Genomic DNA, 22047 nt, shown 5'->3' with positions numbered 1-22047 from the left:
AGTATAACTTTTTCAATACGCAACGAAATTGAGTGAAACAAAAAGGAAAGTTGTATCCCTCAAATCGAGACGAAGAGAATGGTACCTTACACGATGTCTGACTAGTTGTGGTTTGGCCGGAAATTGCCTCGAAAGCCACTGAGGTCGCCGGAAACTGGGTAAGATTCAAATGAGTATAACTTTTTCAATACTCAACGAAATTGAGTGAAACAAAAAGGAAAGTTGTACTACTCGATGAGACGAAGAGATTGATACCTTGCATGCCGGCCAAAATTCAATTGACACACTCCTGGCTTCCAAAATTCAATTCTTTTACTTTATATAAACTTGAAAAAACATAATCGGCATCCAAATTAAAGTTTAGTCTTATTCTTATGTGTAAGAAATTTAAAGTGTCAAATTCGGCATATTATTCTTCATCATTTTATTCACTTCCCTTTTTTTTTTTAATATCCTAAATAAAACCTCCAAATATTGTACTAATTAATTATGTATAAATGATTATGGTGTGTTTAAACTTCTTTCATTAATTACTACATATTTTCTACACTCACAATGTTTGCCAGCTCGCTATATAATCAACTTAAATCAGTTAAATCCATCATGCAATGCATTTCCTTCCAATTTTTTGTGATAAACTAATAGATAATTGACTAAATAAACATCCTACAAAGTTTCATTAAAAATTTCCAAGTTTTTCTTACAATTTCCGTGGTTTCCATGTAATTTTTATCGATATCGATATTATCCCGATATTTCCATCGATATTTCCATGTTTTCGGACTACCGATATTTCCGATATTTCCGATATTACCGATATTTTCTTCCTTGGATAGGAGTCATATAACTTATAACATAGGAACATTATAAGTTGGTTGCTACAATACCAATTGAATAGATGTAATTCATTATATTAAAAAATAAAAAAAATAAAAAAATAAAAAACAATTTGATCTGTCGAAGCCCTTAGAACCCAGAACCTAATGATGAACCCTATATATAATCTACAAAAAGAACTGTTGTTAACGATTGGGTCCATAGCTCAGTGGTAGAGCATTTGACTGCAGATCAAGAGGTCACCGGTTCGAACCCGGTTGGGCCCTTTTTTTGGGTGTTTTCTGTTTTATTTTTTTGGTTTCTTACTACATTCGTTCATTTAATGACGTTTCTTTTGCTGGTCAATCATTCAACAAGATTTTTCAGTTCAAAAATAAGCAATGTCGATGTCCACCGGGTTTATTAGATTGGTAGTGATTAGAATTCTTCAATTGTCATACACACTTTCGTATGATTGCAGAAAATATTTCAACATATTCAATTTTGAATGTAGATGGCTAAAGACAGAGTTATTTTTGCTATGAGAACAGTGTCAAAGACATCCTTCTTTTAGAAGGCTTTCGTCATCCCGCTCAAAAACGATGTTAGGATGCGAAAATCGCAACCCAATCAATTTTCATCGGAATTATTTGAGAAAAGAAGGTAACTTTGCTTGTGCCACCAAAGGGGTTCTTCGAAATCATATATCCTAGCTCCATAAACTAGAAACAATTTAGGTTTTTTAGCCATAAATCAATGAAAATTTTACTAATTAGCCATTTATTAATGGCCAATTTTTATTCTAAACTTAATCAATACAATATTTCCATTAATTAGGTTTAGATCAATGAAAAATATGACATGTGTTGCACGCTCATATAAGTACATATGAGTTTTTGTTTGATCCTGCCAGAAAAATGCTTGTGGCTAATGTTTGTTTATGGTAATCTCTATCTTTTTTTGAGCTTTGTGGTCTTGAAATTTATGCTTTGTGGTTCTGAAGTATGGGTTTTCATCAATTTAATTAGGGTTTTTTTTTATGCTAGAATTTCAGGAGATGACGAAATTTTCACAATTAAAATGTATCATGGCGGGGAGCTTAGTGATGACTTCTATGTCAAAGGCAAGGTTGATTTTTTTTCTTTTGTGACAAAGACTTGATGTCATTGTTAGAGGTTCATAATATAGTTGAGGAACTAGGATATGGAAATTTGTTCATGAGCTACCACTATAGGTTCTCAGGGATGGAGATTCAAAATGGGTTGAAGCCATTGAAGATTGATTCTTATGTGATCAATACGTGCAAATTTGTGCCAAAACACATGATGATTGATGTCTACATTAAGAAAATAATACCTGAAGAATGTGCCTCTCAAGAGATAAATTTTATTAAGTCAATTGAACCGGTTACTCAAACCAGTGTCGTTATTCAAGAAATTAATGGTGATGAGGATGACCAAAAGAGGCTAGTGTAAGTTAATATAGGAAAGGGCAAGCTAGCCATTGAATATCCAATAAGTGGGCTTGGTGATGATTATAATGTGCCTTACCAATCTGTGAATTAGATGGTATATTTTCAAAGTGAGCCAAATCCGAACCTTTGCTATTTGAAAGTGGAACAAATGAAGGAATGGCTTTTGATAAGCTATAAAAAGGCCTTGATTCATTAGGGTTCGGTGATCTTAATGTTGATGAAGCTAGAGATGCATTGTCCTGTGTTGAATAGCTGAAGATGAATTGATGGTGGCTTTTTGGAAGATGAATTCCATGGAGATGAAGTGTTGGCTAGCATTAGGGCACAAGATAATCAACAAGGGGAGGGATTTGAGCAGCAAATGATTTTTGAACAAGAGATTGATGTAGATGTTAATAAGCCAGACTACAATTTAGATAGCATTCGGAGTGTCCATGAAGATAGAGATGGTTATCAAAACAATAATGAGCTATATCATGAGTTTAACGAGAAGACTGACATGAAGAACCCACATCTGTCAATAGGGTTGATATTTAGGGATGTTGCACAGTTTCGTAGGGCAATAGTAATGCACGTATGGGGATGTCTATTTTCCACAAAATGAGAGGTTTAAGGTTGATGTAGTTTGCAAAGAATGATGTCTTTGGTTTGTTAAATGTGGAAATATGTATAATTCAAACAACATGCAAATGAAGAAATTGTTGGATTTTCAAACATATAGTAGATTGTGGGTCAATAAGAATATGAAACAAGCTTGGCTTAGTGAAATATACTTCGAAAGGATCCAGCTTAATCCAATAAGGCCTGTTGATTCTTTTGTGGAATTGGAGCTGAATTAAAACATGGTTGCTAAAAGATGAAAGCCTATAGGGCAATGACTACTGCGTTGAAGATTATTATGGGTAAACATGCTAAGCAATGCACTAAATTATAGGATTTTGTTAACGAAAGCAAGAAGACAACCCCAGGGAGCACCGTGAAAATTATACTGAATGAAGGAAGGTTTTAAAAGATGTATGTGCATTTGGATGCATGCAAGGAAGAATTTAGAGCTGATTGTAGACCTTTGGTTGGTTTAGATGGTTGTCATTTAAAGTCTTAGCATATTGTTGTGGGGATAGATCCCAATGTTCCATGATGAGACTTGGGTGATACCTTATGCAGTTGTTGAGATGGAGAGCAAGGATTCATGGATTTGGTTTTCAAACATTTTAGCAGAGAACATTAAAATTGTAAATCAACATGGTTGGACCTTTATTGTAAATCAACATTCATGGATAAGGGTTTAATTCCTACATTCTTGAAGGTTCTTCTTAATGGTCACTATAAGTTTTGTGTGCGGCATCTGTATACAAGCTATAAAGATCAATTTAAAGGCAAGGCATTGAAAGATGCTTGATGGGCTGCTGCCAAGACCAACATAATTCCGCACTTCAAAAGAGTCATGAAGACACTTAGATTGTTTAACAAAAATGCATTTGACTGGCTCATAAAGATGCATGTCATTCATTGGAGTATGTCTCATTTTTTAACTTTTACCAAGTGTGAAATGTTGGTTAACAACTTGTGTGAAAGTTTCAATGTTGTGATAGTGAAGGCAAGGTCCAATCCAATTGTAACCATGCTTCAAATCATTCATATCCATGTTTGATGAAAATAATTCAAATAAAACAAGATGTTATGGGAAGACAACATAAAGTTTTGTGCCCCAAGATTAAGAAGAAGTTGGAGGATGAAAGATGGAGTGTGTTCAATGTATTGCTCAATGGTCTTATAAGACAAAATTCTAAGTGGATGCTGGCAAATGTGACCAATATGTTGGTGATTTGACTAAACATACATGTTTATGTTGAAAATATGACCTCACATGCATACCATGCAACCATGTTATTGCTGCCATTAATTATAAGAGAAAGAAGCCAGAGAACTGTGTGGATTAGATGTTATTCCAAGTCCATGTACTTGGAAATATATTCTCACTTCATCCAGCCAATGAATGGGATGTCTATGTGGGAAGTCACTGAAAATCCACCTATCTAGCCTCCTCTATATACTAGACAACCTAGAAAACGCAAGAAGAAGAGAAACAAAAAGGTTGCAAAATGGGCAAAAGAAGTTGATTCTACACAAAATGAAGCCACTAACAGAAGTGGAGATTCCACAGCCACAATAGCTCTCAAGAAATGGCCAAAGGACCCTCAAATGTAGGATATGTAAAGAAGAGGGTCACAGTACCAGGACTTGTCACATGCATCTTCCTACAAGACATGAGGTGGAATATAACCATTTACATAGTTATATGATTTCTAAATTGATTTAACACTTCGTAAATCCTGAAATCCTTTTATTTGTTTTAGGCATCAAGTTCTGCACAAGAAGCTACATCCAGTAATCGAGGTGGTGTACCCAAGTTAAGAACTGCTCCATTTGTTTTATTGTGTTAGGGTTTATAAATCAACTTGTGGCTTATATGATGATGATTTAGGGATTTTTTTGTATACAGAACCTTGAATGTTTTTGTTGATGTGGATGTTGTTGTACTCAACATTGGATGGAATTTTTATGAAACGTTGGCAGCAGATAGGACATTTGTGGAGCCAAAAATAATCACAAGGCGACACGTGGATTTTTGACAAAAAAAAAAAGACAAAACTACCCTTGAGGTATACCGGGATTCCTACGTGCAATCAGCAGACAATTATCCTTCAACCAAGTCAAAAGTGCCCAAAATAGGTATCAACTTAAAACCTAATTTATTCATATATTTCCCATTTCATTATTTAGCTAATCAATTAGCTAAATAATATACTTATTCCTTTCATATTTCCTAAAATTGACTAATTACCTAATCAATCCCTTAATTATCAACTAAACCTCCAAATTATAACCAAAAACCCACTAGGGCCGGCCATGCCCTTTATTTTCTGTTTGTTGCTGCCATTTTCTCCCCCTTTTTATGACATTCAAATAGCTAGTTAATTAGGTTATTACTATTTGCTAATTAACTAGCCAATTATTTCCATAACTCCCCAAAATAACTAGCCCATTATCTCCATAACCCCCCAAAATAAATCACCATTTCCTCTCCTATAAATTGGGTCCCATTTTCACAAAACACAAGTTCCAATTCTCTTACAAAAAATCCCAAATATTCTAAACACTATTTCTCTCTAAAATTCTAACTTTGGCATCGGAGGTTCTTCGGCCAAAGCCCCCCCATTCATCGTAGGCGCGTGAGGCTCTTGGCCTTAACCTAAAGTGCTAGTTGTTTTGTAGGTGCAAAATCGTCCAAGATCGAAGAGGAGAAAATTTGCATCCACAAATTGGTGCTTTCATTGAGAGTTGAAATCCATACTCGTAGAAGACTTTCGCACAAAAAGGTTTTTTCTTTATTTTCTAGTCCATTTGAATATTTTTCATACGTTCTTATTATTAGAATTTTTTACTTGCAAAGGTTCTTTGATAAAACGTATAAGCAAAATATAATGGCTAGAAATTTAGAAAATTCCATAAGTGAAAATTCTAATATACAAGAAATGGGATTGCGGAGATCCGTGAGGCAAAATGCGACAATAAGGGGAGCGGCATCACCACCACGAGTTTCCACCATGGGAACCACCGCGGTGGCTACCTCGGCGAGGTCCATGGTGCCTTCACCACGGCCACCATGGGAACCACCGCGGTGGCTACTTCGGTAGCCATTCGTGGCGAGGTCCATGGAGCTTTCACCACGGCCCGAGCCGTGCCATCCAAGGCTCACGGTACCAAGACCACGACCCAAGCCGTGCCATCCAAGTTTACGTGGACCCAAGCCCAAGCCTCGCATTCATATGCACCGCGCATTGAGCAGCCTGCTTCCGTCGAACAGCCCACTCCCGTGGCCCAACCTGCTCTCATGACCCAGCCTGCTCCCGACGAGCAGCCCACTCCCGTGGTCCAGCCTGCTCCCGACAAGCAGCCCACTCCCGTGGTCCAGCCTGCTTCCGTCGAGCAGCCCACTTCCATGGCCCAGCCTGCTCCTGCCAAGCAACCTGCTATCGCGGCCCAGCCTGCTCATGCTAAGCAGCTTGCTCTCGTGACCCAGCTTGCTCCCGACGAGCAGCCCATTCCCGTGGTCCAGCCTGCTTCCGTCGAGCAGCCCACTCTCACGGCCCAACCTGCTCCTGCCAAGCAGCCTGCTCTCGTGACCCAGCTTGCTTCCATCGAGCAGCCCACTCCCGTGGCCCAGCTTGCTTCCGTCGAGCAGCCCACTCCCGTGGCCCAGCCTGCTCCTACCAAGCAGCTTGCTCTCGTGGCCCAGCCTGCTCCCGACGAGCAGCCTACTCCCATGGTTCAGCCTGCTTCCGTCGAACAGCCCACTCTCACGGCCCAACCTACTCCTGCCAAGCAGTCTGCTCTCGTGACCCAGCCGGCTCCCGACGAGCAGCCCACTCTCAAGGCCCAGACTACTCCCGTGGCTTTCCAAGCAGCCCAAGTCGGCCCAAGACTATCTCAACCATCTGGACCTACTATCGAGCCGGGAGCATTCTCACCATATTTTTTCACGGATTTGACATTTCCCAACTCAAATCTCGCGCCTAAAGTCTACCACTCTTCCACTGCCCAAGGAGGCGCATTCCTTCTAAGCTCTTCCAATCCAAATGGCGAACAACACTTGTCTCGACAAGTCATAGAGTTGACGAGCGCCCTTGCACAACAGACAACCTTGGTGAATCAACTTTTGCAACGCATCGGGATCCAACGTGCAGACGGACATTTCCAGCAGCGTCCCGGCAAGCAGCCACTCGACCAGCCACTAGCCGAACGTTTGGGCAGTGTACATTCCCGTCTTAGAGCGCGAAGGAGCATACACTCTCGACTAGGCCCACGGAGAAACATACATTCACGGTTGGGGTCATACTCCGATAGTCAACATGAACAACCTTCCGGGCAAAGTGTCTATTCGCAGCTAAGCCCACAAGGAGCGTCATCCACCTCACATCAGAGTAGGCAGCACGACGGATGGAGAGAAGGAGTCACTCAATCCAGCTCAAGTTCAACCAGCAGCCTGCGAAAAACTCGCTCGCCTACTAGGAACGCACCACATGCACTGCATCCGCGGCATAGACGAGCCAAACACATGGAAGAGCAGCCTAGACCAGCAAGTCATGACTGGGGGCAGCCGAGAGCTCCGCTACCCCAACAAAGGCAAATTCAGGAAGAAGTAGAGAGACTCTTGACCAAGCGATTACATGATTTCCAACGCAACGAGGTCACCGACGAGGCACTACGACGGAACATAACCAACATAAGCAGGTCACCTTTCACGGAGGAGATCGAGCAGGCAGAGCCTCCACGCGAGTTCAGCATGCCACATTTCACATCTTTCAAAGGGGATGAAGACCCGGAGAGACACTTAAAACGTTACCAAAGTGTAATGATCCTTTATCAAAACAACGATGATCTCATGTGCAAGATATTCGCCACCACTCTACAAGGCGAGGCGCAAGATTGGTTCTACACCCTGCCGCCACAATCCATCCGGAATTTCTACGAACGTTCTTTGGTTTTCACCAAAGAATATTCATCCTATCGCTCGATCAAAAAGAAGTCTGACCATTTGTTCGACGTCAAGAAGAACCCAAAGGAGTCGCTTCGCGACTATGTGAGGAGGTTCAAAGTAGAGAAAGCAAAAATAGTCGGATGCAACGACTCGATAGCTAGAGCAGCCTTCCAAAAAGGACTTCCAGCAGACCACCCGCTATTCGGAAAATTGATCATGAAAGAAGATCTAACTCTGGCAGACTCTTTTGCTTTAGCAGAGAAGCATGCACTTTGGGATGAGGCTCGCCAATGCATATTCAAGGACTTGAAGAAGTACCCGACATCACCTCCCTAGAAGCAGCGGATGACTTATTCGCATGTTTGACGGTATCTAAAGTAGCAATAAGCTCTACCATCATGCGAGAAGAGCTGGGGGCCCGACTACCTGTATTCTACAGTTACCTGCAGTCATCATCATGACGCACTATTTTGCCGAATCTAAACCGGCGACGATAAAGGCGTAGACCCTGGCAGATGCAAAGTTTTCTGACGAACGTAACAACTCGGCCCAACGATGCCCTGAAGGCAGTCGATCACACTTTAGCCGCACATATTCCCTCAATGGAGATTTTTGGCATTCACATGTCAACGGCGCATCCAACTACAAAGGCTCGCGAGCAGCCGTGGTTCGTGGCAACCGACTACTTCACCAAATAAGTGGAAGCAGAGCCCATGACGACCACAATTCAGACGGACATAGAGCGCTTCATATGGAGGAACATCATTTACCGATTTGGCATCCCTTAATCCATCGTCACCAACAACGGCCTGCAATTCGTGGGTAAAGATTTGGCGAAGTTCTTCCAAAAATATGGCATCAAGCAGCATATGTCCATGCCGAGATATCCTCACGGCAATAGGCAGGCCGAAACATCCAAAAAGATGGATCTCATCTGGGAAGGTCTGTACAAGCTCAGCAGAATAGGCGGTAAGAGTAATTATACCCCCGCTACCATGAAACGATAAAAAGATCGAAAAGTAGTGGAGCGCCTACAATCTGAAGAAGTACCATGTGTGACCTCCTACTACATCAAAGCCCGAAGACTCAAGAAGCTCGACGGGCACCACCTCACAAGTCAAGGACTATCCAGTTGTTATACAGTTCCTACCTTACAGCTAAGTTCTTGTTCGTTTCACTCGTTTTTCAATGAGGAATTCAGAAGTAATCACAACTTGGCTCGGCTGCATGCTTATAACAACTGATCACTCCGGCACTTCAAAAGAATATTGCGCCCTTCTTAGGGACCCATCGCAGGAATTGCGCCCCCCCGAGGGACCAACCATGCTCTCCAGTGCGAGAGGGTAAACTAATTGCTCTCCAGTGCGAGAGGATAAACCAATTCCCCGACACCCATATGGGTCAGCTCTCCAAGACGGGAGGATAAACTTTACACTCCGAATATCCAGACGTGGATGAACCTGGCTGCCCTAGTATAACTAGATGCACGATGGCTTGCGCCGGGATTCCTAAAAGTAGCCGCAATGGTCTTTTTCAAGGCTTAGCTAACTGAAGGATTTTGGGTCTCTTGGCCTAATCCGTGGGGAACCGGGCCCTAGAGACAGAGAGGGCACATTACGCAGTACATTCGATGGACGGCTGCCCTGGAATCCTAAAGCTGTTACCGAGTGCACTAAGGTAGCCTACGGATTCCGGAAGACTGCCTACGGCTTGCCCTTCGAGCAGTAAAGCCGCGCTAGACTTAGGCAACTGCACATTCTTATGAAAGGTTAAACAAGCTAGCGCGCATATACGAAGTTTTATCCACTGCCGACATGCTATGTAGTCGATAAGCTTCACCTCTGCCAAGCGCGGAACAACCTACACCAAGTCCTAAAGTGTTGTGATACTTGTTACGCAACCTACGGAATTGAAGAAAGTCAAGGTTAACAACCTAGTGGTTACGCGGACTTGTCTGCTTCTGTAAGTAAGGCATCCGGCTGCCAACCCTATGGCTAACAACTTTGCAAAGTTCTACACCAATACCTACGGCTGCATAGGCTACGCGAGCTTGTCTGCTTATAAAAAAGTAGCATGCCTGCCACTGGTCTATCAAGTCTAAAGGTTAGGGCATGAACAAAAGAAGTGAAGATGAAGAAAAACGAAGGAAAACATGTTTATAAACAACTAGCAAAGGCCGAAGGAGTTCAAGCAAAACAAGAGCTACAAGGAAAAACAAAGAAAATCCTAAAGACTACCTAAAATACTACACTACATCAGCTTAGACATCCCATGACTACTCAGTCGCCACACCTTCATCAGGCGCTTCACCCCCGGCTGCCCTAGTCTGGGCACTAACTTCTCCAACTACTTCACCAATGGAAGCCTTAAAATAAAAGCAAGCAAGTCTTCTGGAGAAATAGAGAAGCTCATCCACTCCCTTCTTAGCATAAGCAGCAAAACGAAGCTCAGAAATTGCAAGCTTACGATCTTGAATCTGAGGTGAATCAATCTCAGCAGCAAAGGGAGCAGGCTTTGGCGCCACTTTAGCAGCAGAGTCCACCTTACCACTCTTCATAATAGCAAGTCTCTACAAAGGTGAACTGGACTTGGCTCCCAAAGAACATCCTGGTACAGACTTCGGCAGTGGGGGCATGATAAAACCTTTACGCTGAACAATCTTATCCACAATTGTACTAGCCTTTCTCAACATGGAAGACGCCACATGCTCAGATCTAGCAGCCTTATTTTTCTTCCCATTGGAAGAAGTCATGTCAATCACATACCTTTCGGTAGCAAGCGGACCCTCATGAGCAGCAGAAGAAGTCTTTAGTTTTTTCTTAACTGGCATCTCATGAGCAGGCGGGGAAGATCTCTTCTTTCCATCTTCATTCATAGTAAGCTCCACGACAGCGATCAGACGAGCCAATGCATCCGCCTTGATCCTCTTTACCTCCTCTTTCTGGAGCAGCCCACATTTCTTTCAGCAAAGAGGACTAAGCAACCAACGACATTCATGGTACTCAGCAGGGGAGCTCAACCCAGCATTCCAGCAGGCAGGAGGCCTACATGCCCAACATTCCAGTAGCCCATGAGACCCGCAATCTCCTTATTTCTCTCAATCGCCAGCCTGGCCTGAGTCAGGTCCAAGAGCCCAAAGGACATGAGCCATGCGGCTCGCCTAGCACAGCGCCCCAGTGCCACAATCCTCGACCCCAGCTGCACAAGCTGCCCTTGGCTCAAGCCAAGCCAATCTACCCAAGCAGTGGTCCCTGCCATGACATCTCCTCAACCCATGCCAAGCCAACTCTTGGCCCCTGCCAGCCGACGTGCCGCACCACCCCGACGGTTGCCCTGCAATAGCACTATCCAAGAAGAAGGCAAGAAAAATTAAATTTTTCTTACATCGGTGCGGCACGGAGAAGACGAAGAAATCAACGAAAGACGGTCCTTTGCACGGGCAAGATGTAGAAGATTGCTAGAGGAGGGGGAACAAATATCCTCTAACTTGCTCTCTCTTGTTGGGTAAAATAAATCGCTCTCCAAAGTTGATTTAATAACCCACTTAAGGTGGAATTAAATAGGCTTTGAGAGAAATTTATTTCCCTTTCCTAGAAGGATCTAATTTCCATTTAAAGAGAGAATCAACATCAAAATAGGAAACAGTCTTAAGTTTCCTAAAGCAAGAAAATCTCTACACCTGTTGCCCTTTCCTACAAGCAGCCCAACAGGTGTGGGGGCATTTGTGGAGCCAAAAATAATCACAAGGCGACACGTGGATTTTTGACAAAAAAAAGACAAAACTACCCTTGAGGTATACCGGGATTCCTACGTGCAATCAGCAGACAATTATCCTTCAACCAAGTCAAAAGTGCCCAAAATAGGTATCAACTTAAAACCTAATTTATTCATATATTTCCCATTTCATTATTTAGCTAATCAATTAGCTAAATAATATACTTATTCCTTTCATATTTCCTAAAATTGACTAATTACCTAATCAATCCCTTAATTATCAACTAAACCTCCAAATTATAACCAAAAACCCACTAGGGCCGGCCATGCCCTTTATTTTCTGTTTGTTGCTGCCATTTTCTCCCCCTTTTTATGACATTCAAATAGCTAGTTAATTAGGTTATTACTATTTGCTAATTAACTAGCCAATTATTTCCATAACTCCCCAAAATAACTAGCTCATTATCTCCATAACCCCCCAAAATAAATCACCATTTCCTCTCCTATAAATTGGGTCCCATTTTCACAAAACACTAGTTCCAATTCTCTTACAAAAAATCCCAAATATTCTAAACACTATTTCTCTCTAAAATTCTAACTTTGGCATCGGAGGTTCTTCGGCCAAAGCCCCCCCCATTCATCGTGGGCGCGTGAGGCTTTTGGCCTTAACCTAAGGTGCTAGTTGTTTTGTAGGTGCAAAATCGTCCAAGATCGAAGAGGAGAAAATTTGCATCCACAACATTGTTTGCAACTTTTTAGGAACTATCATTTTGCTTAGGTACTCGCTGAATATATTTTTTGGGAACATGCTTGTTATTTCCAGTCAAACTACCACATGTTAGCTTTGGTTGCCAATTTTTGGAACATGCTTGTTATTTTCAGTTGAACTCTCGTGATATAAATGCTAATTTAGTTGTCTATTTGGATATTAGATGCATTTCTGCCCATTCGTTGATTAGCAGGTCTCATTTTGAGGACATATGTCTTTCTGCATATTTTTGCCAGCAAAAACCATAAACAAATATGAAATTCAAAAACACATAATTTTGGATGGGAATTTTAGATCAAAAATTTGAGTGGAAATTTTGAATTTTGGGCCACGTGGCACTTTTTGGGGAGTTGATTGATGTGGCAGCATGATGTCTATGTGTTTATGTTTTGGAGGGAAAATTGAGCCCCGTGGTGAGTCACATCAGCTTTTAATGAACAAATGGATGGAAAATCCAACGAAGGTATTATATTGAAATAAAATAGCAAATGATGTATGGAGTGAATTGTTTTGAAAATGTTGTATAAGATTGCAATAAGTCACAAACCTAAGAGGGGAAATTCCATTATTTTTATAAGTAAATAAGCAAAAAAATTATACAATTACAAGCATGCCATTACTAGCAGCATTTTTCTCTTCACCTTTTCAAAGTAAGGTCAAAACAACAAATTTGATCCTTTACAAATATATACATAATTTTTCAAATGAATCATATAATAATTTCTCAAGATTCTTGTATTGGAAACAAGTCATTTGAACAACAATGAAGGGCAAATTCATCATAAACAAAAGAGACCAAAGCACCCATCCAATAATTTTGCAAAAGAATGCTTCAAGACTTATAGCACACAAACCAGTCATGCAATAGAAGATGAAGGTTTTACTTATGTTCCGACTTTGTGTCTACTCGATGACTAATTAGTCTCTTTTTAATTTTGCCTAAAGAAATTGAGATCCCTGTACAATGCTCGTTTTTTTTCTGGGAAAGAGCAGTCCAATACAAGGGAAATAGATTCATCTTCGACCTTTAGCATCGGTTCGGTTCGATTTTTTTCGGCCTTGTTTCGGTTCCGGTCCCTTTTTTTCAATTTTCAATTTTTTTAACCCACCCTTACTATAAACCAAATGGGAGTGTATACAAAGTGTTTGACAATCTCACAACCAAAACCCCAATATACCCAATAGCTCTCACACACCAAAGAAATAAATAAAGAAGGAAATATAATGATTAATTTCCTCTCTATATAAAGCTCAAACCTATTACAACAACTACAAGTTTGATAGAGTAAGTGCTAACACTACAAAATAGTAGATCATCTACCACGATAATTTTATCACAGGCCTTAGGAGTCTGTTATAAAAAGTACAAATTTACCACGGGCACAATAACTATATGGTGAACAAATTTTTTTACCATAGACAAATTTTAACCCATTTAGAATAGTTGTGAAAAATGACACACAAAGTTGCAAGTTGTAAATATACTAAGCCACCACGGGCAATGATCATGGTTAATATTGTTAGTATCCATAATGCCTTTTTGTTATCTATCACGGACATAAGGTGTGGTATAATCATTCATGCTTAATTTAAAAAAAAAGATTAAAGGAGGCATGACACCACAATTTTGCTAAATTTCAAACTATCTTTGAGATTTGATAAATCCACTTTGCTCTCTATCTCCTCTCTGTGCCCATCTCTTCCACCTTATCTTCCTTTCCCCTTCATTAATTTCCGTCATCTCTCTACCCATTACGAAATTAAAAATAAATTAATTAATTATGTATGAATAAATATTTCAAAAGAAATATAAAAAAATCAAAAGAAAAAAACATTAAAAGAAAAATAAAAATAACGCACGTCTCCCACTCAACCTCAACCCCGTCCCTTCTTCTTCCACGCCCAATTTTTTTTTGCCCTCCCATTCTTTCAAGGCCATTTAGAAAAAGAAGTTTTTTTTTCCCTAAGTTCCAAATAAAAGAAACTGAAATGAAACTACACGTTTTATTAGAAACTATGAGCAGAAATCATCCCCACCCACTTTTTTCTTCCATTCCCATTTTCTGATCAAACTTTCTCTTCACACAAACCTCTCCACAATCGATCATTCTTGGCACGGAGGAAGAACAAACAAAAAAATCAATATCAACTCAAGGTTTTGATTTCCCTATCTTTTTTGTTCTATCACATTAATTAGGGTTTTTATCTCTATCTCTTTTGCATATCCTTAACTATTCTTCATGATCTGTTTAGTCTTGAAATTGGTACTAGAAAGAATATCCTGTAATTTGAAATTCAATATATGCTTGACTAACTAGTCAACATCACCAATTAAGTAAGAATAGATTTGTTAGTTTACCAAAAGCAGGAATAAACAATTAAACCTATTTTACTAACATGATCCTAGTTAACTAAGGTTCAGTTTAGTACACATTTAAACTCTGATAAACTTAGTTGAAAGCACATGTATATTTGCAAGTTAAGAAAACATGTAGCATTTACATAAAAGTGAGAAATGTGACAAGTAATAAATGACTTTCAACACAAGAAATTTTTGGCCGGAAAAACCCACATCTGGGTTAAAAAACTAGGGACTCTCCACCAAGTCAAATCCACTAGTGTAAACAAGATTCATACAAAGTACCCACACAAGTTCAATTCCTAGACCCTAATGTATAGAGCAGCTTATACCTTTGTGAAACCTTGTCTTACATGAGATGGACTTATCGTTAGTTTTCACAGGATGGCAGCTCCTCCTGAGCTCTTCACCTTGTGGCACCGAAAACAAACACAACCAATGCAAATCATATGATGATGATGGTTATGTGAAATCTGGATTCAATGACCAGTTAATTTCTGTAATCAAATAGTTGAGAGAAGAAACTAACGTGAATTTGAAAGACTTGGTCTTAAATGAAGATTATTCTCCATACAAGGACTCTCAAGACCTCTTTAAATACTCTAGCTTAGTATTTATCAGGGGATTTGGACTTGTCTCCGACCATTCTCTATACGAGGGTTGATATTCTCTACCATACACATATTCTCTTATACACGTCATTCTATATATGTCATGTGTGGAGAAGGACCCTCTAACTAGCCATTCACCCATTTAATTCACCAATTTCGTCCAAAGTATTTCGAGTCTTTAATTTTGTTTAGTTTTACTTTAAATTCGTCAAAAACTCAATCCCCTTTACTTTGTTGAGTCAAGTTAGTTAGAATCTATCCAATTTGTGTTTTTAGTGTTTTGAGTCAAGTTAAAATCAATTTTCGTCCAATTAACACTCTAGCATCTAGTTTGAGTCTATTTGATTGTTTTGTGATGTTTTGAGTCTTTTTAGTTTGTTTTGAGTTTTTAAGTCTAGTTTTGTGTTTTTGAGTCATATTTGTATAGATTAGCAGCCCTAGTTAATATCCGGCCTAGAATGATCCCTACTTTCATATACTACAACTATCTTAATAGGGTTTAATTTGTGTGTTAGAATAAATCACATCAGACTTCGCCTTCGTCCGTGGATGTGCGCAGCTTTGGTTCCAACAATGAATTAGGGCTTTCTAGTTTTTTCATAAGGTTTTTTTTATTATTATTTAATGTAACTTTTACTCAACCAAAAAATATCATTTTTAAAATTTTTAATTTATAAATGTTTTTTTAAGTTTTAAGTAATTAATTAGAAGAGTAATTCTTTCTTTGATGTGAATACTAATGTGAATTAAAATCGTAATAGGTATTAGTATAATTTCTCAAATAAAGAGACTTTAGTAAAAACATGATAAATTTCAGGTGTTAGTGTAGACATGTAAATTTCTTTGCATACAAATGATGCATCAGAAAACTCCACGTGGCATATGACTCATCACAAATAGACAAATCATCAATGACATGTGGCACAAATCAAAGAAAATGAAGTACAAAACATTCCCAAAATTCAGCAAAGGGGAGAAATCTCCCTTTAAATTTGGCAAAATGGTCCAAATTGATCCTAAAACCGAAAAGAAAGTTAAATGATCTTCATAAAACAAGTAAGAATTGAATATTGCTCGCAAAATAGGCAACAATGGCTCTTAAATTTGGCCAAGCAAGGGAATTAAGACACAAAACATGCCTAAATTCTCCCATGGATAAATTAGGACATAAATCAAAAGCCAAATCCACCTAAAGGCAAGTTTTGTGAAGCCTATAAATACAAGTCCTCCCACAAGCATAAGGGTCGGAAAATCTCTACACAGAAGAATGTCTGCCAAACATTTGAAGACTAATACGCTACCAAAGCTCTCTTCAAAGAACATTTAACCAAAGCCGAAACTTTCTCTTGACCAAAGTTGAAGCATTACCTTGAAGAATCAACAAGCGATCGTGACGATTCTTTCAAGACTTTGTTACAAGCTTATAAACTTGTAGCAACGTTCGTTTCAAGATCAAGTCGCCAAGACCCTTGAAGAAACGAAATCCCGCATCAAGCATTATCCTTTGCCGCACCCTTGAGGTGAAGATCATCCACGCATTATTTTCAAGCTCAAAACTTGAAGCAATTGTTCAACCGTTCGTCCGAGATTAAGTCATCACGACCCTTAGATCAACAATCACGTATCTATATCAAATTTGAAGACTAAATCAGAGGAAAAATTGTAAATAGAGATTGTAACCTACAAATTCAAATCAATACAAATTTACTTTGTACACATGTTCAAGTTTCATTCTTTACAGAAATTTCGTGTTTACAGTTAGTATAACAAAGTCTTCACAAATCACATTTTCAGTAAAAATTTAGGGTGTGTATGACATTTGATTCCGATTACGAAATATACCATCATTTACTGAACTTAGGGAGTAAAAGAAAAGGTAGGACCATATTGAATTCGATTAAGATTGGTTCATGTCCTGCACGTAGTGATTAGGAAGAGTGATAATTTATCCCCAATTCTTTATGCTCAAATGCTTATTAATCAAAATTTCGCCATCTTCATGAAATTAGGAAGAGTGAGGACAAGATTGTGGGCACTCTGAGCTCTCTTCACTGCTTGCAAGTATATTTTGAGACTAGGTATGGAGGAAAATAAATAAATTATTGTAACTGAATGTGTCATGTACTATTAATTTAATTCAATTTGGTGATATGTTAATTATCTTGTAAATTAAAGTCCTTCATGACATTTATTTTCTTTGTTATATCATGTAGACAAATGTCTCATTTAAGTTTGGTCACAAAGAAGAATTTACATGATGTGTTGGATGTGTTGATTGTCTATCTTCAAACTATAGTTGTTGCCAGTACTACTTGTTTCTATTCTCGATATCGTTTCAAAAAACGCCTTAGAAGTCCTTCACATTCTCAAACAGTTATAAGAGTTTACAAGTAATTAGAATACTTGCATAGTTTAATTTATGAAAGTGATATGACATGTACTGCTGAACTACGAATTGATAGACGATCCTTTCATAGATTATGTCAAGTTCTTGTGACTAGAGAACAACTACGAGCTATTTGAAATGTGTCTATAGAGGAGATGGTTGCATTGTTTCTATACAACCTTGCACATCATCTTAAGAATTGCACGGTTAAGCACCACTTTAGAAAGTCTGGTCGAACAATTAGTAAGTATTTCCATGAGTGTATTAAAGCAATGATTCAATGCCAAAAGGATTTCTGGCAAACACCTGAGCTTATTCCTGAGAACTCAACCGACCCAAAGTGGAAATGGTTTAAGGTATGTAGTATTTACATGCCTACACTATTTTGTAATTACTAGTTTATATTTTATAGTTTAATTTGTTAATTTAGTTGCCTATTATACTATATAATTGCTTAGGTGTGCTAGATGGAACACTAATTAAGGTGCATATACAAAATCTGATAAACCAAAGTACAAAATAAGGAAAAATGAAATAGTAACTAATGTTTTGGGAGTCTACATTCCAGACATACAGTTTATTTATGTTTTACCTGGATGGGAAGGGTCCACACATGATGGTCGAGTCCTTAGAGATGTTGTGACTAGGAGAAATGGATTATAAGTCCCTAATGATAACATTCACAACTTTGAGTAATTAAACTTCTTAGCTTTTGAATTCCACGTGATATAGAGTTGCAAGGTTGACAATTTAATTCTTTGTCACAATAGGTTGTTATTATTTAGTTGATGGGTTTTTTTTTTTTTTTTTTTTTTTTTTTTTGCATCTTATAGATAAACATGTTATCATCTAAATGAGTGGAAAGATTCTTTGTCACAATAGGTTGTTATTATTTAGTTGATGGGGGCTACATAAACGGAAAAGTTTTTTTTTTTTTTTTTTTTTGCATCTTATAGATAAACATGTTATCATCTAAATGAGTGGAAAGATGGTTATCGTCCTACAACACCCCCTAAGTTTTTTAATATGAAACAAGTTCTAGAATGTCATTGAAAGGTGTTTTGGGCTATTTAAAATGTGTTGGGGAATTCTTAGGAGTCCATCCTTTTATGACATTAAACGCATCATCCTATAATTTTAGTGTGTTGTATGATCCATAATTTTAGTATGTTGTATGATCCATAATTTTTATAAGAAGAGAGATGGTTGTAGATCTAATAGAAGCTGATGCAAACGGGAAATTCCAAGATGGCAATTCAGATGCGAATAACTACATTACCATTGTTGAGTCCTAAGATGAATGGACTGCATGAAGGGATAACCTTGCATAAGAAATGTGGAACACTAAGGCGGTTCATTAAACTAGTGTTTCATGTGTCCTTTTGTTTTAAGTTAATGAAGGCATTAGTATGTCTTTTTCTATTATAATGTTTTGTAATAGCATTTGTAATAACATTTGGAATGCTTATTTTGTTTCTAAGTTAAGACGGACATCATTGTTTAGGTAATAACATTTGGAATGCTTTATTTATTTCTATGTTAAGAAAGACATCATTGTTTGTAATCAAAATCATTTGGAATGCTTATGATTTCCAATACTATTTGTGTAATAACATTTGGAATGATTTATTTGTTTCTAAGTTAAGAAAAATATCACTATTTGTAATCAAAATCATTTGGAATGATTATGATTTCTAATACTATTTGTGTAATAACATTTGGAATTATTTATTTGTTTCTAAGTTAATAAAGACATCATTGTTTGTAATCAAACTTATTTGGAATGCTTATGATTTCTAATATTGTTATGTAGAATGGCACCTGTTTCATCTGCAAAACGAGAAAGGGACAACAAAAACACTATTGGACAACTATTGAGGAGACAATATTGGTTGAGTCATTGCTTGAATTGCATAGTGACCCGACTTGGCGAGCTAACACCAGTTTCAAGAATGGTTATTTGGAGAAGATAGAAGCTATGATGGAAGCCAAACTTCCAGGGTGTGGATTAAAGGCGTTTCCCTACATTCAATCACAAATCAAGACGTTGAAGGCAAAATATTTTGTCGTAACTGAATTGCTAGCACTTAGTGGATTTGAGGGGAATAAAGAGAAAATTATGTTTGTTTGTGAGAAAAGTGTGTATGATGAAACTACAAGGGTATGCATATACATAAATCATCGCTTGAAACCAATTGATATAGTAATTTGACTGGATATATATAAATTTTTAAAAATATTGTGAGTAATCATCACTTGAAGCTAATTGATATAGTTATATATTGACGATCTCAAAATCTTTTAAACTATTAATTTGCAAGACTTTTTGTGCATGTTTACTTATATTTGAGAGAGGTTAAATTACCAAACATCCCCTTATTTTCTATGTGCATGAAACAAATCATCTCGAACATATAATATTATCATCATGCAACAACAATGTATCAGTCGTTTTAAATGTTTGGCATGCACATCACGATTTTTAATAAGAAACATACTAGATTTATGTTAAGTCCTACTTAGAAATCAATGTGGTATTTGAGATTGCATTTATATGATTCTATTTTATTTTAGAGTTTTCTTTCATGCTTTGGGTTTTGCGTTTGTAGGGTAAAAAGGATGCAAATGGATTGTATGATAAGGCTTTTCCGCACTACCACACTTTGGGAGAGATTTATGTGAAAGATCGTGTTGTGGGTGCAAATGCTGGTAAAGTTGATGACAAGGAAGAAGTTAGACTTGAATATGTCAATGTCAATGAGAATGAATGTGAGGATGAAAGTGGTTATGATGTTGACATGTATTTCTTAGTACCAAATACCTTACAACAACAAAATGCAGAAAGTAATACATCAAACAGTAGTCATAGGGGGCAAGAGTTGAGGATGAAATAGCTCAACAATTTTCCGCTATGGCTAGAACTGTGAGAACCCGTATTTTAAATTAGATATTTATAATTATTTATTTATTTTATACATATATTTCTATTTTATTTTAAAGAGTTTATTAGAAGCCCAATTTTATGTACATGTCCGATATACCCATTATTCTCATCTCATTCAAATAAATACCTTTCTACCATTCTCAGTTAACTTCTTCTTGGCTCTAGAATTGATGACTAGGTTGCAACATGTCTAGTTTGTATGAGAAGTGCTGACATAGCACTCAATTATGCATACTAATTGAAGTTATTAATTGGACGTTTCATGCATATTAGCTATGCATTTGACACCTTGTACATGCAATACCTTAGTCATCTTTAGCCGCAAAACCATCTAGTTGAAAGCAAGTTTGACACCGCCTATTTCTACTATAAATAGAGGGTTGCATTGCACTCTTTCATTCATCGCATATTAGGAGACATATAATGGCAGGTAGAAATAGGCGGTGTCATTGCATTCTTTCATGCAACGTGTTAGTGCGTGTATGTATGTATATGTATGTTTAAAAAGAGTTTAGAAAAGAATAAAAAGAGAGAAAGCTAGGGTTTGAGGTATGCGATTGCCTTGTCAAAGCTCATAATATTGAGGTGAGTGGTTTATGTAATGTGTTTCCAAATATTCTTATTTTCTGATAAATAAAAACCATGAGTTATTGTGGAAATGCTTTCGGAATTATTAATATAGTGATATGTGGGTATTTGGAATTGTTCGTGGAGCATGAGAACTTTAGTGTTGCAGACTTGAATGCATAATGGCATCTAAGTGACTATCCGAAGATTGTGAATGCTAGTTTTTTGGTATGAGCTGCTTGCTGCCAAATGACATATTTGAGAAGATTGTGAATGTTTTGTAAATCTAATGACTAACTAGTTGACACCATGATGATTAGGAATGAGCACTTTTTGTTGTTATTATGATGTTTGGGTAGGTTAGAAATATTTTGTAGATAATATGATGTATAGGCATGTTATGGATATTTTGTTGATAATACGATGTTTTGGCAGAGCATGATTATTTTGTTTAGGTTGGTTATTATGGTTAGGAAGATGTACTTTGATGTAAAATATTGACTTTAATCATGTTAATTCTAGTTTCATAGATTGAAAATGCTCCTAACAATTTGTTTCTACTTCCTTCTGGCTCATTCCCATTATGCACAACTCCACTTGCATATTCTGAAGAGAAGAAACTATAACTTGAGCAAGAAAATTTAAATATTAAAGTAAATACTTAAATTTAGAAATAAATAAAACCAGTTTAAGTGTGTCTATGAAATAAAACAGCAATTTGAGTTTTTTTATTATTGTATATTATATCAAATTTTATTGAAAAAACAAGCATATAAAATAGGGAAATACCCTAAAATGGAATAATTTCTTAATCTTGGGACAAAAATGGGACAACCCGGCCACGCACACCATGCACAAAACCAAA

The 22047-nt window shown here is 37.8% G+C and overlaps 1 non-coding gene and 1 pseudogene across 1 annotated transcript; both read left to right on the top strand.

Annotated features, from left to right (window-relative positions):
- The first annotated feature begins 1031 nt into the window (after nt 1–1031).
- TRNAC-GCA (transfer RNA cysteine (anticodon GCA)) lies at nt 1032–1103 on the top strand. The gene has a single exon. It is a non-coding gene; the product is annotated as a tRNA-Cys (tRNA).
- Nucleotides 1104–19485: 18382 nt separating this feature from the next.
- Nucleotides 19486–20618, top strand: LOC126599043 (uncharacterized; annotated as a pseudogene).
- The last annotated feature ends 1429 nt before the right edge of the window (nt 20619–22047 follow it).

The sequence above is a fragment of the Malus sylvestris genome, chromosome 14 (assembly GCF_916048215.2).
Source record: "Malus sylvestris chromosome 14, drMalSylv7.2, whole genome shotgun sequence".
NCBI classification, from domain to species: domain Eukaryota; kingdom Viridiplantae; phylum Streptophyta; class Magnoliopsida; order Rosales; family Rosaceae; genus Malus; species Malus sylvestris.
Note: the sequence above shows the minus strand (reverse complement) of the source record. Positions and strands in the feature narration are given on the sequence as shown.